At 43.3% G+C, this 14,270-nt stretch overlaps 1 protein-coding gene across 2 annotated transcripts in view; it reads right to left on the bottom strand.

Moving 5' to 3' along the window:
• Positions 1–14,270, bottom strand: part of LOC106586833 (coiled-coil domain-containing protein 80) — a 68,482-nt gene that overhangs the window by 54,102 nt on the left and 110 nt on the right. The window contains exon 1 of one of the 2 annotated variants that reach the window (XM_045707314.2): positions 14,238–14,270. This exon is cut by the window's right edge and continues 110 nt beyond it. The gene's annotated coding sequence lies outside the window, so the exon portion shown is untranslated. Of the gene's footprint in view, positions 1–12,522; positions 12,709–14,237 lie in introns of those variants that run through there. The other variant, XM_045707312.2, reaches the window with a different exon arrangement.

The raw sequence follows: 14,270 nt of genomic DNA, 5'->3' as shown, positions 1-14,270 counted from the left end.
TGTCTGCCATCCCTAACCACAACACAACCAAAACCTACTTGAAGGTAACAGTGGACGGTTTCCACGTCATCTCCCGACATCCTCAGACATGGACGGTTGTTGAATACTGACTTGTATCACAGGTGACCTGGCTGCACAAACATGCATGCAGGAACACACACACACCATGTGTAAAACAAACACAGCTAAACATGGCAGAGCCTTGTTGCTCTCCATTGTGAGTTTAGACAGGCCAGTGTCCAAGAAGCACTCAGTACTTCTTTGTGTGAAGGGGGCTATGGAATTTGGGTGTTCTGTTTATAATACATAGAGGGGGGCCCTACTAAGGTGGTATTGGGTGCTACAGTGTCAGACATGAGGGGTGGTTCAGCTAGGCTTTCTATGGAATGTTTAAACTTCACTGTAATCACGTATAGTTTCATTGTCTCAACTATCAAACGTTAGTCAAAGTCATAATGACTACATGCTTTACATATAGTTATATCTGTCTGTGTTTCTCCCTCTCTTTGTAAATAATTTAAATCTCTCCCCCAAAATAACGAATTGTCTTATAGTATTGCTTCTTAGAATAGTAGGATAAAGTCATGCTGTGTAGGTTGCCTCTATAGCTCTCACCAGCCACCATTCAGCCTGGGAGGTTAGTAGAGTCATGACGTCATCAGAAATGGCCAGGGCTAACGTGAGTAACAGACTCCATCAGTGGTCTCCAAGGTCTCACCAGCCATATGAAGCCAGGGGGAGACAAATGACACAGAGCTGATTCAGTCAGTGCACTCATTCTGGACATTCTTTCCAGGGACATCATCATTCCCAGACAGAGAGAGAGAGTAGCAGCTAACATCTGTCTGGAGACACGAGCTCTTAGGACCTAAATACGTTCAGTAGTAGTACGTTCAGTAGAAGGCATGTTATTGGGCGTGGGTAGAGCACAGTCAGTCAGTGGCCTGTTATACTCCTCTTATACTCAGGATAAGGGGGAGAGAAATGTTGCACAGTGTTCATAGGTTTATTGTCTAGAGTTCCGACTCAATATTGTCTACCAGAAGGAACTCAATTTTTAATCAAGTTTCAATCAGGGCAGTGAATGCCTGTGGGACTAACATAAACAATTAACCTTGTTTAATTATGGCTGGTTCCATTATGCAATTTTCTTATCTGCTACTGCTTAGAGGGTGTGTGTGTGTGTGTGTGTGTGTGTGTGTGTGTGTGTGTGTGTGTGTGTGTGTGTGTGTGTGTGTGTGTGCGTGTGCGTGTGTGTGGCATCGTTACAGAAAGAAAGGGAAACAACACCTATAAAGCTATCATCTAAAACACCTGTTGAATGCTTATTTTTACTTTAAATATTTGTCAAATGCCAGAATAAATTTAAACCTAAATAAATCGAGTTCAATGGAAAGTTAGAATTTTAGCACCAGGTAAACGTTTTGCCCCATCTGGGACTAATGGAACTTTTGAAGAAGGTTGTTCACCATTTCCCCAGGAATTTACTGCTGGGACAAAGAGGTCAAAACGTGTTGAAAATAAACCGGTGAAGAGCCACAGAGTCAAACAAACCTGGACAGAACACACACACACACACACACACACACACACACACACACACACACACACACACACACACACACACACACACACACACACACACACACACACACACACACACACACACACACAGAAGTATCAGAAAATATTCTACCTATGGTACTTACCTTGGCTCTTCCATGTGACCTGAGTCTGTGAGATATATACAGACCCTCTACAGTGGATTATGTGTACAACACTGCCAACTCTTGGTCACTTAATTACATTGGAGGCTGCTGATGGGAGGACGACTCATAATAATGGCCAGAACGGAGCAAATGGAAAGGCATCAAACACCTGAATACCATGTGTTTGATGTATTTGATATCACTCCACTGATTCCGCTCCAGTCGTAACCACGAGCTGCCTGTTCTCCCCAATTAAGGTCCCACCAACCTTCTGTGCTTAATTCACATTCCTTTTAAGGTACAATTCTTATTTTCTTTATTTATTTTATTTCACCTTTATTTAACCAGGTAGGCCAGTTGAGAACAAGTTCTCATTTACAACTGCGACCTGACCAAGATAAAGCAAAGCAGTGTGACAAACAACAACACAGAGTTACACATGGGATAAATAAATATGCATTCAAAAATACAATAGAAAAAGTCCATATACAGTGTGTGCAAATGAGGTAGGATAAAGGAGGTAAGGCAGTAAATAGGCCATAGTGGCAAAATAATTACAATATAGCAATGAAACACTGGAGTGATAGATGTGCAGAAGATGAGTGTGCAAGTAGAGATACTGGGGTGCAAAGGAGCAAAATAAATCAAATAAATAACAGCATGGGGGATGAGATAGTTAGATGGGCTATTTACAGATGGGCTAAGTACAGGTGCAGTAATCTGTGAGCTGCTCTGACAGCTGGTGCTTAAAGTTAGTGAGGGAAATATGAGTCTCCAGCTTCAGTGATTTTTGTAGTTCGTTCCAGTCATTGGCAGTAGAGACCTGGAAGGAAAGGCAGCCAAAGGAGGAATTGGCTTTGGGAGTTACCAGTGAGATATACCTGCTGGAGGGCGTGCTACGGGTGGGTGCTGCTATGGTGACCAGTGAGCTGAGATAAGGCAGAGCTTTAGCTAGCAAAGACTGATAGATGACCTGGAGCCAGTGGGTTTGGCGACGAATATGAAGTGAGGGCCAGCCAACGAGATCGTACAGGTCGCAGTGGTGGGTAGTATATGGGGCTTTGGTGACAAAACGGATGGCACTGTGATAGACTGCATCCAATTTGCTGAGTAGAGTGTTGGAGGCAATTTTGTAAATGACATCGCCGAAGTCAAGGATCGGTAGGATAGTCAGTTTTACGAGGCTATGTTTGGCAGAATGAGTGAAGGATGCTTTGTTGTGAAATAGGAAGCCGATTCTAGATTTAATTTTGGATTGGGGATGCTTACTGTGAGTCTGGAAGGAGAGTTAACATTCTAACCAGACACCTAGGTATTTATAGTTGTCCACATATTCTAAGTCAGAACTGTCCAGAGTAGTGATGCTGGACGGGCGGGCAGATGCGGGCAGCAATCGATTGAAGAGCATGCATTTAGTTTTACTTGCATTTAAGAGCAGTTGGAGGCCACAGATGGAGAGTTGTATGGCATTGAAGCTTTTCTGGAGGTTAGTTAAAACCTGTTTAGGATAAGGGGCAGTATTTTCACGGCCGGATGAAAAACGTACCCGATTTAAACTGGTTACTACTCTTTCCCAGAAACGGGAATAAGCATATAATTAGTGGATTTGGATAGGAAACACTCTGAAGTTTCGAAAACTGTTTGAATGGTGTCTGTGAGTATAACAGAACTCATATTGCAGGCAAAAACCTGAGAAAATTGCAAGCAGGAAGTGGAATGTCTGAGAATTGTAGTTCTTCTTTTGATTCTCTATCGAAACTACAGTATCTGTGGGGTTACGTTGCACTTTCTAAGGCTTCCATTGGCTGTCTAAAGCCTTCAGAAAGCAGATTGAGCCTTCTCCTGTCTCTGGGCAGAGTATAGTGGCTCAGTTTCTCAGTGGTCTGCCTGGGGACTAAGAGATTGGATATGCGCGGTCCCGCAAGCACGCTGTTTTTTCTTTTCCTCCTTGAATGAATACACTATTGTCCGGTTGGAATATTATTGCTATTTTATGAGAAAAATACCATAAAAATTGATTTTAAACAGAGTTTGACATGCTTCTAAGAATGGTAATGGAACATTTAGACTTTTTGTGTCTCAAAATGCGCTCGCGCATTAGCCTTTGGATAGTGACCTGAACGCACAAACAAAACGGAGGTATTTGGACAAAACTATGGATTATTTGGAACAAAAATAACATTTCTTGTGGAAGTAGCAGTCCTGGGAGTGCATTCTGACGAAGATCAGCAAAGGTAATACAATATTTACATACAATATTTCTAATACTAATTCTGAGTTTAGTTTGCCCCGAACTTGGCGGGTGTCAAAATAGCTCGCCGTGATGGCGAGCTATGTACTCAGAATATTGAAAAATGTGCTTTCGCCGAAAAGCTATTTTAAAATCTGACACAGCGGTTGCGTAAAGGAGTTCTGTATCTATAATTCCTAAAATCATTGTTATGTATTTTGTCAACGTTTATGATGAGTATTTTTGGAAATTCACCAGAAGTTTTTGGTGGGAATACATGTTCTGAACATCACACGCCAATGTAAAAATATGTTTTTGGATATAAATATGAACTTGATTGAACAAAACATAGATGTATTATATAACATAATGTCCTAGGAGTGTCATCTGATGAAGATCATCAACGGTTAGTGCTTCATTTAGCTGTGTTTTGGGTTTTATTAACATATATGCTTGCTTGGAAAAAGGCTGTGTGATTATTTTGGTCTATGTACTCTCCTAACATAATCTAATGTTTTGCTTTCGCTGTAAAGCCTTTTTGAAATCGGACAATGTGGTTATATTAACGAGAGTCTTATCTTTAATTAAAATGTTGTAAAATAGTTGATTGTTTGAGAAAATTGAATTGTGGTATTTTAGTAGTTTTTGTATTTCACGCCATGCGATTCCGTTGGCTGTTGGCTAGGGGTCCCGCTGGCGGAACGTGTCCAAAGAAGGACCAGAAGTGTACAAAATGGTGTCGTCTGTGTAGACAGTGTCCAAAGAAGGACCAGAAGTGTACAAAATGGTGTCGTCTGTGTAGAGGTGGATCAGAGAATCACCAGCAGCAAGAGCAACATCATTGATGTATACAGAGAAAAGAGTCGGCCCGGGAATTGAACCCTGTGGCACCCCCATAGAGACTTCCAGAGGTCCGGACAACAGGCCCTCCGATTTGACACACTGAACTCTGTCTGAGAAGTAGTTGGTGAACCAGGCGAGGCAGGCGAGGCAGCTTTCCAATCTTTGGGTATCTCAGACAATATGAAAGAGAGGCTGAACAGGCTAGTAATAGGAGTTGCAACAATTTCGGCGGATCATTTTAGAAAGAGAGGGTCCAGATTGTCTAGCTTGGCTGATTTGTAGGGTCCAGATTTTGCAGCTCTTTCAGAACATCACCTATCTGGATTTGGGTGAAAGAGAAATGGGGGAGGCTTGGGCAAGTTGCTGTGGGGGGTGCAGGGCTGTTAACCGGGGTGGAAAGCACGGCCAGCCGTAGAAAAATGCTTATTGAATTTCTCAATTATCAAGGATTTATCGGTGGTGACAGTGTTTCCTAGCCTCAGCGCAGTGCGTAGCTAGGAGGAGATGGTCTTATTTTCCATGGACTTCCAATAACTTTTTGAAGTTTGTGCCACAGGATGCAAATTTCTGTTTGAAAAGGCTAGCCTTTGCTTTCTTAACTGACTGTGTATATTGGTTCCTAACTTCCCTGAAAAGTTGCAAGTCGCGGGGGCTATTCAATGCTAATGCAGTACGCCACAGGATGTTTTTGTGCTGGTCAAAGGCAGTCAGGTCTGGAGTGAACCAAGGGCTATATCTGTTCCTGGTTCAACATTTTTTGAATAGGGCATGCTTATTTAAGATGGTGAGGAAAGCACTTTTAAAGAATAACCAGGAATCCTCTACTGTCGGAATGAAGTCAATATCCCTCCAGGATACCCGGGCCAGGTCGATTAGAAAGGCCTGCTCGATGAATTGTTTTAGGGAACATTTGACAGTGATGAGTGGGTGGGGTTATATCCTGACTCTTTGGCCCTGTCCGGGTTTATCGTCGGATGGGGCCACAGTGTCTCCCGACCCCTCCTGTCTCAGCCTCCAGTATTTATGCTGCAGTAGTTTATGTGTCGGGGGGCTAGGGTCAGTCTGTTATATCTGGAGTATCTCTCCTGTCTTATCCGGTGTCCTGCGTGAATTTAAGTATGCTCTCTCTAATTTCTCTTTCTCTCTTTCTTTCTTTTTTCTCTCTTTCTATATTTCTTTCTTTCTCTCAATCTTTCTTTCTCTCTCTCTGAGGATAGTTTTTTGTTGATGTTGTTTTGTATCTTCTCACTTTTGTTTATTATTTATTTCACTTGCTTAGGCTTTTTCTTTCTTTCTTTCTTTCTTTCTTTCTTTCTTTCTTTCTTTCTTTCTTTCTTTCTTTCTTTCTTTCTTTCTTTCTTTCTTTCTTTCTTTCTTTCTTTCTTTCTCTGTCTCGCAGGACCTGAGCCCTAGGACCATGCCTTAGGAATACCTGGCCTGATGACTCCTTGCTGTCCCGAGGCCACCTGGCCGTGCTGCTGCTCCAGTTTCAACTATTCTGCCTGCGGCAATGGAACCCTGACCTGTTCACCGGACGTGCTACCTGTCCCAGACCTGCTGTTTTCAACTCTCTAGAGACAGCAGGAGTGGTAGAGATACTCTGAATGATCGGCTATGAAAAGCCAACTGACATTTACTCCTGAGGTGCTGACCTGTTGCACCCTCGACATCCACTGTGATTATTATTATTTGACCCTGCTGGTCATCTATGAACATTTTAATATCTTGGCCATGTTCTGTTATAATCTCCACCCGGCACAGCCAGAAGAGGACTGGCCACCCCTCATAGCCTGGTTCCTCTCTAGGTTTCTTCCTGGGTTCTGGCCTTTCTAGGGAGTTTTTCCTAGCCACCGTGCTTCTACACCTGCATTGCTTGCTGTTTGGGGTTTTAGGCTTGGTTTCTGTGCAGCACTTTGAGATATCAGCTGATGTAAGAAGGGCTTTATAAATACATTTGATTTGAAATTTGATTTGATGAGGGGTGGCCGTTTGACCGCAGACGCATTACGGACGCAGGCAATGAGGCAGTGATCACTGAGATCCTGGTTGAAGACAGCAGAGGTGTATTTGGAGGGCAGGTTGGTTAGGATGATATCTATGAGGGTGCCCGTGTTACGGATTTGGGGTTGTACCTGGTAGGTTCAATGATAATTTTGGTGAGATTGATGGCATCAAGCTTAGATTGTAGGATGGCCGGGGTGTTAAGCATATCCCAGTTTAGGTCACCTAACAGCACGAGCTCTGAAGATAGATGGGGGCAACACATTTACATATGTTGTCCAGGGCATAGCTGGGGGCAGAAGGTGGTCTATAGCAAGCAGCAACGGTAAGAGACTTGTTTCTGGAAAGGTGGATTTTTAAAAGTAGAAGCTCAAATTATTTGGGCACAGAGCTGGATAGTAAGACAGAACTCTACAGGCTATCTCTGCAGTAGATTGCAACTCCGCCCCCTTTGGCAGTTCTATCTTGTCGGAAAGTGTTATAGTTAGGGATGGACATTTCAGGGTTTTTGGTGGTCTTCCTAAGCCAGGATTCAGACACTGCTAGGACATCCGGGTTCGCAGAGTGTGCTAAAGCAAACTTAGGGAGGAGGCTTCTAATGTTAACATTTATGAAACCAAGGATTTTACGGTTACAGAAGTCAACAAATGAGAGCGCCTGGGGAACGGGAGTGGAGCTAGGCACTGCAGGGCCTGGATTAACCTCTACATCACCAGAGGAACAGAGGAGGGATAGGATAAGGGTACGGCTAAAGGCTATAAGAACTGGTCGTCTAGTACGTTTGGAACAGGAGTATAAGGAGCAGGTTTCTGGGCACGGTAGAATAGATTCAAGGCATAATGTACAGACAAAGGTATGGTAGGATGTGAATACAGTGGAGGTAAACCTATGCATTGAGTGATGATGAGAGAGATATTGTCCCTAGAAACATCATTTAAACCAGGTGAGGTCACTACATGTGTGGGAGGTGGAACTAAAGGGTTAGCTAAGGCGTATTGAGCAGGACTAGATTCTCTACAGTGAAATAAGGCAATAATAACTAACCAAAACAGCAGGGGACAAGGCATATTGACATTAGGGAGAGGCATGCGTAGCCGAGTGATCATTGGGTCCAGTGAGTAGCTGGGCGAGCTGGAGACACGTCGATTCAGACAGCTAGCGGGCCGGGGCTAGAAGAAGGGCCGTAGAGGGACGTCGCAACGGAAGAAGTCAGTTGTAGCCCCTTCGTGCGGTTACGTCGGCAGATCAGTCTTGATGCATCAGCAGGGCTCCGTGTAGTAAAAGGGTCCAGGCCAATTGGCAAAATAGGTATAGTAGCCCAAAAAATTGGCTGATGGACTTCTTCAGCTAACAGTCCGGTATGCTCTAGACAGCTAGCGGGCCGCAGCTAGCAGGCTAGCAGATGGGCATTCAGGGGACGTCGCGACGGGGGAGCCAGTTGAAAAAACCCCTCGGGCGGATTACGTCGGTAGTCCAGTCGTGATGGATCGGCAGGGCTCCGTATTGGCAATAAAAGGGGTCCAGGCCAATTGGCAAAATAGTTATTGTAGCCCAAGGAGTGGCTGATGGACCTCTTCAGCTAGCCGGGAGATTGGCCTAGCATAGGCTAGCTCCAGGCTAATTGGTGCTTGCTTCGGGACAGAGACATTAGCCAGGAGAAGCCAATTGGATAGCAGCTAGCTAGCTGCGATGATCCAGGTGAAGAGGTTCAGAGCTTGCGGTAGGAATCCGGGGATATGGAGTGTAAGAAGTCCGATACGCTCTGGGTTGAATCGCGTTGTGCAGACTGGCAGGAGTTGTCCGGGCTAAAGGTTAGCTGATGACCGCTAGCAGTGTCTAGCTGACTACTAGCTAGTAGCTTGTTAGCTGGCTAGCTTCTGTTGGGGGTTCCGGTTCTGAAGTAAAGAAAATAGCAGATCCATACCACATTGGGTGAGGCGGGTTACAGGAGAGTATGTTGAAGTTGGGGTTAAGAAAAATATAGAAAATACATGCGAAGACAAAAATATATAAAAATATATATACACGGGACACCACAAGACGAAGACAAAAGACACCTGACTGCTACGCCATCTTGGAAAGAAGAAGGAGCCACTTTAGCCACTTCCTCTGACTCCTACCCCCTCAGATCACTAAGGGAGACAGGGAAAGGCAGTTTGGTCATCATGTCTCCACTTGCAAGTACGAGAGCTATTTGAGCCAGGTCTGATTGAGATGAACTTTGAGCCAGGTCTGACTGAGATGAACTTAGAAAGAGCATAAGTAAGGTACTTTAGATTAGTCTTCCATCTAGTGGCTCAGAGATGCCAGTGGTCTGAATCCTGTCCCTGAAATCTTTTTCCCTTGTGGACCAGACAAAGGTGCCACTTCTGAATTCCTTATGGGTAGGCATTCTAAGTTCCTGACTACAGAGCAGTCAGCAGAGGTTTCATTGTGTTTTATCATTTTTTTGTTGTTGTTCTTTAACACCAAATACAAACCAACACATATGAAAAACACCTCCGTCTCCTCTGACCAGACCCAAGTGATCACACCTCCATCTCCTCTGGCCAGACCCACGTGATCACACCTCCATCTCCTCTGGACAGACACGCATGCTCACACCTCCATCTCCTCTGGCCAGATCAGCATGCTCACACCTCTGTCCCTAGTGCCTTTATTATTGTTCGCCACATGGCCTTACATTGTACCAATTTGTTTTTCTTGGTCTCCCATGCTATTTTAATATTTTCATAATAAATCATTCGATTTTTCCATTGTGCTAGGTTTCACTTTAACTAACACTCTGTTCCAAAAGCCATCAGTATCCTTGGTAATGTCTGTCTGTCTGTCTGTCTGTCTGTCTGTCTGTCTGTCTGTCTGTCTGTCTGTCTGTCTGCTTGAACTTGTGGAAAACCTAATTTACCTTATGAGGATAAATTAAGTATTCACTGCCATCTTTACCTCTGCAGTATTATACTGTAACTGCAGTAACTAGGCTATTAGTATTAGACACAGTCTGTTCAAATAGACGGGTGTGTGTAACTGTCTATTTGGTGGTGAAGATTAGGCTAGGAAGGCATTTTAAACTACAGATAATTTTTAGGAGACCGCAAATCACCCCTTCCGTCCATGTTAGCACACGTCTGCTAGGAGACAACCATATATCCCGTCTCTTATAGACACTGCTGAAGGGGGGTGGATGAGGAAGAGAGAACAGTGCTAGAGAGATAATGCCAATACAGCTGATCTCACTTGGATTCTGATTGTAAGTTCAGGGCACTTTTCTTCACTAGAGGAAGACATTAACTGAAATCGATCCTTAGCGCCCAGGAACTCTTATCTCAGAGCATCAGATAGGGTTTAAGAGAAACGGTAATTGCTTCACCTTGACTTCTAATAAACTGGGTGGAATTTTCACCATTGCTTACACTTCTATGGTTTCAGATCTACAGGAGTGGCTAGGGGCCTGTCTCTATGGAGTCGATCTGGGATTCAGCATGACTATTTTGGTTGTGGTCAAAAGTTGCTGTGGTCAAAAATGGACAGTTGTAAGGGGTGTCATTCCAAGATGGACCTGATGGTGGCGATGCTGTTCACCAAATGGCTTCATATGTCCCCCTATGAACACCCACACACAGCATTACAAAATGCAGATATATCTCAGTCAGTTACCTTAACGTTTAAATTCATATGATAAGAGTAAGATTATACTGTTGGATAATTGATATTGCTCTGTCAGTGGAGGCTGCCGAGGGGAGGACGGCTCATAATAATGGCCGGAACGGAGCAAATGGAATGGCATCAAACACCTGAATACCATGTGTTTGATGTATTTGATATCACTCCACTGATTCCGCTCCAGTCGTAACCACGAGCTGCCTGTTCTCCCCAATTAAGGTCCCACCAACCTTCTGTGCTTAATTCACATTCCTTTTAAGGTCCGATTCCTGTGCTTTCTGTACGAAATAGACATAAATATCCCAACAAGCTCTCACAGTTTCACTGCAGAATTAGTCGTTCATCCACGTTCTCCAAACGTTACATTTCAAAGTGTTTTTGTTACTCCTGCTGCTCTGTATCGCTCCATTTCTCCAAACTTAAAATGTTGAAGTTGGTTAAGTTTAGGCACTCATTCTGAATGGTTAAGGTAAGTGTTAAGGTTTGGGATAGGGCTAAAACATTATGTTTAGGCATTCCAGTGGCCATGACTGGGATTGAACACACAACCTTCTGTTCCACTACCCCTGTCCACAACACCCTAGCAAAACCAAAGCCTACTTTATTATAATAGCGCTCACTGTTGCCCCTAGTGGCTGGTTTTGAAGGCATTTCTTGACATCCTGGCTGCGTATCCATATGGGAGATATGAGTTACCACCTTACAAGGACTTTGAGAAGCGAAAAAAATCTAGAAAAAATGCATCACCATCATCATTATCACCAGCAGCATTATTGTCATTATCATCATCATCATTATTACCATCAACATCATCATCAGCAGCAGCATTATTACCATCACCATCATCATCAGCAGCATTATTACCATCATCATTATCTTTGTCATCATCATCATCAGTATTACCATCATCATCATCATCATCATTACTATCATCATTACCATCATCAGCATTATTACCATCATCAGCAGCAGCATTATTACCATCATCATCATTATCATCATCATTACATCATCATCATCGTCATCATCGTCATCATCATCATCATTATTATCATCATCATAAGCAGCAGCAGCATTATTACCATCACCATTATCATCATCATCATCATTATTACCATCATCATTATCATTATCAGCAGCAGCAGCATTACCATCATCATCATCCCCATCTCCATCATCAGCAGCAGCAGCATTATTACCATCACCATTATCATCATCATCATTACCATCATCATCACCATCATCATCATCATCATCATCCTCTTCAACATTTACATTTAAGTCATTTAGCAGACGCTCTTATCCAGAGCGACTTACAAATTGGTGGTTTCACCTTATGATATCCAGTGGAACAACCACTTTACAATAGTGCATCTAAATCTTTTAAGGGGGGGGGGGGGGGGGGGGAACCCTATGGAGTTGCCATCATAGCCTACCTCTGTTGGACTGACCATGACTAATGTTTGTATTAGGTTTGTAGTGGAATTTGCTAGATATTAGGTTTTGTTGTGAAATTGTTAGAGATTACCTGTTAGATACTGCTGCACTGTCGGATCTAGTAGCATAAGCATTTTGCTACACTCGCAATAACGTCTGCTAACCATGTGTATGTGACCAATACAATTTGATTTGATTTGAAGCCATGCAAAATTACTGTGGATTTCTCTTAAGATGCCCTCCACCCACATAAAGAAACATGATTTTTATATTGTTTTCCCACATCTTTCTCCAACCACCAACCCACACACACAAACTCAACACACACAGAACACACACACAGAGAACACTGTAGACATGCCGATGAGTTCAAACACTCACACACTCGCACACACTGGCTTTTATGGAGAGATAAACAGGACGTGCTGAATCACATCCCGGGTTATCAGTGTTGAACCAGGGGTGCATTCTTCAATATACCACCCAGAGGTGAACCCCAGGGTTGAGTGGTGCTACAAAAACAAATTGCATGCCAGTGATTGACCAGTGATATAGCTCTTCTCATGGTTATGTTTCATTTATCTAAAAACGGTGAAATATGCCCTACAAAGGAGCTATACTGTGGAAAGATGCATGACTTACAGAAAGGAAAGAAGCTTCCGTTCGCACACTTAGGTTCGTGCCAATTTCAGTTTGCCATGCTTTGGATCCCAATAGAACACCCGAGTGTGCATCTGTCTGTTCTATAAAGGTTATATGTTCAGCTCTGCTCAGATCACTGCTAGTGTAATGAAGGTGTACCAGTATACCACTCTTGTGTGATGAGTAACCATGCCTGGGGAAAAGGACTGGTGTTACCACTACAAGATAACATACACTTTAACTCAGACCACTAACTTCTTGCGGTGTGTAGACGACCCGGGAGTTAGACTTTGGTCAACGACTCATGTCAGAGTGGAAAAGCTCTAGGCAGTGTAATCAGTCAGAGTGATCTGATAGGCTGAGACAAGATGTATCCCAAGGTGTCTACATGGGAACCACACACACACACACACACACACACACACACACACACACACACACACACACACACACACACACACACACACACACACACACACACACACACACACACACACACACGCGCGGATTAAACAGGCATTTAACAAGCTCTTTCAGGAAGGTCAGAGTTCAGTCCTACTACTTCAGAGGAAAGAGGGAGGGGTGGTTGTGCGGGCAGCGGGGGGACTGGATGGGGGAAGGTGTGTGTGCGTTGGAGAATGGAATGTTACAGGGGTAATCAAAGTAATCAATCTGACACCATTAGATAAGCAAAATTATAAAATGGGTCGTTTGAGCCCTGATTGCTGATTGGCTGACAACCATGGTATGTCAGACTGTATACCACGGGTATGTCAAAACATGTATTTTTACTGCTCTAGTTATGTTGGTAACCAGTTTATAATAGCAATAAGGCACCTCGAGGGTTTGTGATATATGGCCAATATACCACAGCTAAGAGCTGTATCCAAGAACTGCCCTTAGACGTGGTATATTGGCCATGTACCACACTCCTTTGTGCCTTATTGCTTAAGTAAAGCTTGTACCAATCCAAATCACGTCAGATCCCCATATTGTATTTATACTGTATTTATTTATTTATCTTGCTCCTTTGCACCCCAGTATCTCTACTTGCACATTCATCTTCTGCACATCAATCACTCCAGTGTTTAATTGGTATATTGTAATTACTTCGCCACCATGGCCTATTCATTGCCTTACCTCCCTTATCTTACCTCATTTGCACACACTGTATATAGACTTTTTCTACTGTATAATTGGCTGTATGTTTGTTTATTCCATGTGTAACTCTGTGTTGTTGTATGTGTCGAACTGCTTTGCTTTATCTTGGCCAGGTCGCAGTTGTAAATGAGAACTTGTTCTCAACTAGCCTACCTGGTTAAATAAAGGTGAAATAAATAAATGAAAATTAAGATCAGTGATTCATTCATTATAGTATTTCAACAGGGCACAGGTGTACAGGTGTATATAGGAGGCAGATTTCCTTATTTGTCTATCACTGGCAACTGACGTCTCCCAACTCTTCACCTTGCCTAGCCAGAGCCGGAGGGTTAAGTCTCATACATGGAAGCACTGAACAGATGAGACAGTGACAGTTCTACTTTTCCATTTTGACAAACAGAAGGTGTAATGGGTTCTGTACTCAAAAAGATGAAGTAAGCTTTATGTAACATCTTTTCATACCTTTTGTTCGTCTGAATTCACGGGTATAACACACCAGCCAAGCTTCTGGGAGAACATGAAGGTCCCCTTTTGATTAGACTTATCTATTTTACCTTTCCTTCCAGCCTTATCCTCTCCAAGCTGAT

The sequence above is a fragment of the Salmo salar genome, chromosome 25, assembly GCF_965601325.2.
Source record: "Salmo salar chromosome 25, fSalSal1, whole genome shotgun sequence".
In the NCBI taxonomy this organism is placed as follows: Eukaryota; Metazoa; Chordata; class Actinopteri; order Salmoniformes; family Salmonidae; genus Salmo; species Salmo salar.
The sequence above is the reverse complement of the archived record's forward strand: the minus strand, read 5'-3'. Positions and strand labels throughout refer to the sequence as shown.